Genomic DNA, 6000 nt, shown 5'->3' with positions numbered 1-6000 from the left:
CTTCGGAAAAGCCGCATCGGCCTATGAAATTTTCTCAGCCAGGTAGGAGGCTTGCACAAAAAGTTTAAGCCCCTGCTTCGGAGAAGCCGCATCGGCCTATGAATTTTTCTCAGCCAGGTGGGAGGCTTGGACAAAAAGTTTAAGCCCCTGCTTCGGAGAAGCCGCATCGGCCTATGAATTTTTCTCAGCCAGGTAGGAGGCTTGGACAAAAAGTTTAAGCCCCTGCCTCGGAGAAGCCGCATCGGCCTATGAATTTTTCTCAGCCAGATAGGAGGCTTGGACAAAAAGTTTAAGCCTCTTGCTTCGGAGAAGCCGCATGGGCCTATGAATTTTTCTCAGCCAGGTAGGAGGCTTGGACAAAAAGTTTAAGCCTCTTGCTTCGGAGAAGCCGCATCGGCCTATGAAATTTTCTCAGCCTGGTAGGAGGCTTATACAAAAAGTTTAAGCCTCTTGCTTCGGAGAAGCCGCATCGGCCTATGAATTTTTCTCAGCCTGGTAGGAGGCTTGGACAAAAAGTTTAAGCCTCATGCTTCGGAGAAGCCGCATCGGCCTATGAATTTTTCTCAGCCAGGTAAAAGGCTTGGACAAAAAGTTTAAGCCTCTTTCTTGCTTCGGAGAAGTCGCATCGGCCTATGAATTTTTCTCAGCCTGGTAGGAGGCTTGGACAAAAAGTTTAAGCCTCTTGCTTCGGAGAAGCTGCATCGGCCTATGAAATTTTCTCAGCCTGGTAGGAGGCTTGGACAAAAAGTTTAAGCCTCTTGCTTCGGAGAAGCCGCATCGGCCTATGAAATTTTCTCAGCCAGGTTGGAGGCTTGGACAAAAAGTTTAAGCCTCTTGCTTCGGAGAAGCCGCATCGGCCTATGAAATTTTCTCAGTCTGGTAGGAGGCTTGGACAAAAAGTTTAAGCCCCTGCTTCGGAGAAGCCGCATCGGCCTATGAATTTTTCTCAACCAGGTGGGAGGCTTGGACAAAAAGTTTAAGCTCCTGCTTCGGAGAAGCCGCATCGGCCTATGAATTTTTCTCAGCCAGGTAGGAGGCTTGGACAAAAAGTTTAAGCCTCTTGCTTCGGAGAAGCTGCATCGGCCTATGAAATTTTCTCAGCCTGGTAGGAGGCTTGGACAAAAAGTTTAAGCCTCTTGCTTCGGAGAAGCCGCATCGGCCTATGAATTTTTCTCAGCCAGGTTGGAGGCTTGGACAAAAAGTTTAAGCCTCTTGCTTCGGAGAAGCCGCATCGGCCTATGAAATTTTCTCAGCCAGGTAGGAGGCTTGGAGAAAAAGTTTAGCCTCTTGCTTCGGAGAAGCCGTATCGGCCTTTGAATTTTTCTCAGCCAGGTAGGAGGCTTGGATAAAAAGTTTAAGCCCCTGCTTCGGAGAAGCCGCATCGGCCTATGAATTTTTCTCAGCCAGGTCGGAGGCTTGGACAAAAAGTTTAAGCCTCTTGCTTCGGAGAAGCCGCATCGGCCTATGAAATTTTCTCAGCCTGGTCGGAGGCTTGGACAAAAAGTTTAAGCCTCTTGCTTCGGAGAAGCCGCATCGGCCTATGAAATTTTCTCAGCCAGGTAGGAGGCTTGGACAAAAAGTTTAAGCCTCTTGCTTCGGAGAAGCCGCATCGGCCTATGAATTTTTCTCAGCCTGGTAGGAGGCTTGGACAAAAAGTTTAAGCCTCATGCTTCGGAGAAGCCGCATCGGCCTATGAATTTTTCTCAGCCAGGTAAGAGGCTTGGACAAAAAGTTTAAGCCTCTTTCTTGCTTCGGAGAAGCCGCATCGGCCTATGAAATTTTCTCAGCCTGGTAGGAGGCTTGGACAAAAAGTTTTAGCCTCTTGCATCGGAGAAGCCGCATCGGCCTATGAAATTTTCTCAGCCTGGTAGGAGGCTTGGACAAAAAGTTTAAGCCTCTTGCTTCGGAGAAGCCGCATCGGCCTATGAATTTTTCTCAGCCAGGTAGGAGGCTTGGACGAAAAGTTTAAGCCTCTTGCTTCGGAGAAGCCGCATCGGCCTATGAAATTTTCTCAGCCTGGTAGGAGGCTTGGACGAAAAGTTTAAGCCTCTTGCTTCGGAGTAGCCGCATCGGCCTATGAAATTTTCTCAGCCTGGTAGGAGGCTTGGACAAAATGTTTTAGCCTTTTGCTTCGGAGAAGCCGTATGGGCCTATGAATTTTTCTCAGCCAGGTAGGAGGCTTGGACAAAAAGTTTAAGCCTCTTGCTTCGGAGAAGCCGCATGGGCCTATGAATTTTTCTCAGCCAGGTAGGAGGCTTGGACAAAAAGTTTAAGCCTCTTGCTTCGGAGAAGCCGCATCGGCCTATGAAATTTTCTCAGCCTGGTAGGAGGCTTGGACAAAAAGTTTAAGCCTCTTGCTTCGGAGAAGCCGCATCGGCCTATGAATTTTTCTCAGCCTGGTAGGAGGCTTGGACAAAAAGTTTAAGCCTCATGCTTCGGAGAAGCCGCATCGGCCTATGAATTTTTCTCAGCCAGGTAAGAGGCTTGGACAAAAAGTTTAAGCCTCTTTCTTGCTTCGGAGAAGCCGCATCGGCCTATGAAATTTTCTCAGCCTGGTAGGAGGCTTGGACAAAAAGTTTAAGCCTCTTGCTTCGGAGAAGCCGCATCGGCCTATGAAATTTTCTCAGCCTGGTAGGAGGCTTGGACAAAAAGTTTAAGCCTCTTGCTTCGGAGAAGCCGCATCGGCCTATGAAATTTTCTCAGCCTGGTTGGAGGCTTGGACAAAAAGTTTAAGCCTCTTGCTTCGGAGAAGCCGCATCGGCCTATGAAATTTTCTCAGCCTGGTAGGAGGCTTGGACAAAAAGTTTAAGCCCCTGCTTCGGAGAAGCCGCATCGGCCTATGAATTTTTCTCAGCCAGGTGGGAGGCTTGGACAAAAAGTTTAAGCCCCTGCTTCGGAGAAGCCGCATCGGCCTATGAATTTTTCTCAGCCAGGTAGGAGGCTTGGACAAAAAGTTTAAGCCTTTTGCTTCGGAGAAGCCGCATCGGCCTATGAATTTTTCTCAGCCTGGTAGGAGGCTTGGACAAAAAGTTTAAGCCCCTGCTTCGGAGAAGCCGCATCGGCCTATGAAATTTTCTCAGCCTGGTAGGAGGCTTGGACAAAAAGTTTAAGCCCCTGCTTCGGAGAAGCCGCATCGGCCTATGAATTTTTCTCAGCCAGGTAGGAGGCTTGGACAAACAGTTTAATCCCCTGCTTCGGAGAAGCCGCATCGGCCTATGAATTTTTCTCAGCCTGGTAGGAGGCTTGGACAAAAAGTTTAAGCCTCATGCTTCGGAGAAGCCGCATCGGCCTATGAATTTTTCTCAGCCAGGTAAGAGGCTTGGACAAAAAGTTTAAGCCTCTTTCTTGCTTCGGAGAAGCCGCATCGGCCTATGAAATTTTCTCAGCCTGGTAGGAGGCTTGGACAAAAAGTTTAAGCCTCTTGCTTCGGAGAAGCCGCATCGGCCTATGAAATTTTCTCAGCCTGGTTGGAGGCTTGGACAAAAAGTTTAAGCCTCTTGCTTCGGAGAAGCCGCATCGGCCTATGAAATTTTCTCAGCCTGGTTGGAGGCTTGGACAAAAAGTTTAAGCCTCTTGCTTCGGAGAAGCCGCATCGGCCTATGAAATTTTCTCAGCCTGGTAGGAGGCTTGGACAAAAAGTTTAAGCCCCTGCTTCGGAGAAGCCGCATCGGCCTATGAATTTTTCTCAGCCAGGTGGGAGGCTTGGACAAAAAGTTTAAGCCCCTGCTTCGGAGAAGCCGCATCGGCCTATGAATTTTTCTCAGCCAGGTAGGAGGCTTGGACAAAAAGTTTAAGCCTTTTGCTTCGGAGAAGCCGCATCGGCCTATGAATTTTTCTCAGCCTGGTAGGAGGCTTGGACAAAAAGTTTAAGCCCCTGCTTCGGAGAAGCCGCATTGGCCTATGAAATTTTCTCAGCCTGGTAGGAGGCTTGGACAAAAAGTTTAAGCCCCTGCTTCGGAGAAGCCGCATCGGCCTATGAATTTTTCTCAGCCAGGTAGGAGGCTTGGACAAACAGTTTAATCCCCTGCTTCGGAGAAGCCGCATCGGCCTATGAATTTTTCTCAGCCAGGTCGGAGGCTTGGACAAACAGTTTAATCCCCTGCTTCGGAGAAGCCGCATCGGCCTATGAAATTTTCTCAGCCAGGTAGGAGGCTTGGACAAAAAGTTTAAGCCTCTTGCTTCGGAGAAGCCGCATCGGCCTATGAATTTTTCTCAGCCTGGTAGGAGGCTTGGACAAAAAGTTTAAGCCTCATGCTTCAGAGAAGCCGCATCGGCCTATGAATTTTTCTCAGCCAGGTAAGAGGCTTGGACAAAAAAGTTAAGCCTCTTGCTTCGGAGAAGCCGCATCGGCCTATGAAATTTTCTCAGCCTGGTAGGAGGCTTGGACAAAAAGTTTAAGCCCCTGCTTCGGAGAAGCCGCATCGGCCTATGAAATTTTCTCAGCCAGGTAGGAGGCTTGGACAAAAAGTTTAAGCCCCTGCTTCGGAGAAGCCGCATCGGCCTATGAATTTTTCTCAGCCAGGTAGGAGGCTTGGACAAACAGTTTAAGCCCCTGCTTCGGAGAAGCCGCATCGGCCTATGAATTTTTTCTCAGCCAGGTCGGAGGCTTGGACAAAAAGTTTAAGCCTCTTACTTCGGAGAAGCCGCATCGGCCTATGAATATTTCTCAGCCAGGTAGGAGGCTTGGACAAAAAGTTTAAGCCTCTTGCTTCGGAGAAGCCGCATCGGCCTATGAATTTTTCTCAGCCAGGTTGGAGGCTTGGACAAAAAGTTTAAGCCTCTTGCTTTGGAGAAGCCGCATCGGCCTATGAAATTTTCTCAGCCTGGTAGGAGGCTTGGACAAAAAGTTTAAGCCTCTTGCTTCGGAGAAGCCGCATCGGCCTATGAATTTTTCTCAGCCAGGTAGGAGGCTTGGACAAAAAGTTTAAGCCTCTTGCTTCGGAGAAGCCGCATCGGCCTATGAAATTTTCTCAGCCAGGTAGGAGGCTTGGACAAAAAGTTTAAGCCCCTGCTTCGGAGAAGCCGCATCGGCCTATGAAATTTTCTCAGCCTGGTAGGAGGCTTGGACAAAAAGTTTAAGCCCCTGCTTCGGAGAAGCCGCATCGGGCTATGATTTTTTTCTCAGCCAGGTGGGAGGCTTGGACAAAAAGTTTAAGCCCCTGCTTCGGAGAAGCCGCATCGGCCTATGAATTTTTCTCAGCCAGGTAGGAGGCTTGGACAAAAAGTTTCAGCCTCTTGCTTCGGAGAAGCCGCATACGCCTATGAAATTTTCTCAGCCTGGTAAGAGGCTTGGACAAAAAGTTTAAGCCACTGCTTCGGAGAAGCCGCATCGGCCTATGAAATTTTCTCAGCCAGGTAGGAGGCTTGGACAAAAAGTTTAAGCCCCTGCTTCGGAAAAGCCGCATCGGCCTATGAATTTTTCTCAGCCAGGTGGGAGGCTTGGACAAAAAGTTTAAGCCCCTGCTTCGGAGAAGCCGCATCGGCCTATGAATTTTTCTCAGCCAGGTAGGAGGCTTGGACAAAAAGTTTAAGCCTCTTGCTTCGGAGAAGCCGCATCGGCCTATGAATTTTTCTCAGCCTGGTAGGAGGCTTGGACAAAAAGTTTAAGCCTCTTGCTTCGGAGAAGCCGCATCGGCCTATGAATTTTTCTCAGCCAGGTTGGAGGCTTGGACAAAAAGTTTAAGCCTCTTGCTTCGGAGGAGCCGCATCGGCCTATGAAATTTTCTCAGCCTGGTAGGAGGCTTGGACAAAAAGTTTAAGCCTCTTGCTTCGGAGAAGCCGCATCGGCCTATGAATTTTTCTCAGCCAGGTTGGAGGCTTGGACAAAAAGTTTAAGCCTCTTGCTTCGGAGAAGCCGCATCGGCCTATGAAATTTTCTCAGCCAGGTAGGAGGCTTGGAGAAAAAGTTTAGCCTCTTGCTTCGGAGAAGCCGTATCGGCCTTTGAATTTTTCTCAGCCAGGTAGGAGGCTTGGATAAAAAGTTTAAGCCCCTGCTTCGGA

Source organism: Mytilus californianus, unplaced genomic scaffold, assembly GCF_021869535.1.
Source record: "Mytilus californianus isolate M0D057914Y unplaced genomic scaffold, xbMytCali1.0.p SCAF_6, whole genome shotgun sequence".
Taxonomy (NCBI): domain Eukaryota; kingdom Metazoa; phylum Mollusca; class Bivalvia; order Mytilida; family Mytilidae; genus Mytilus; species Mytilus californianus.
Note: the sequence above shows the minus strand (reverse complement) of the source record.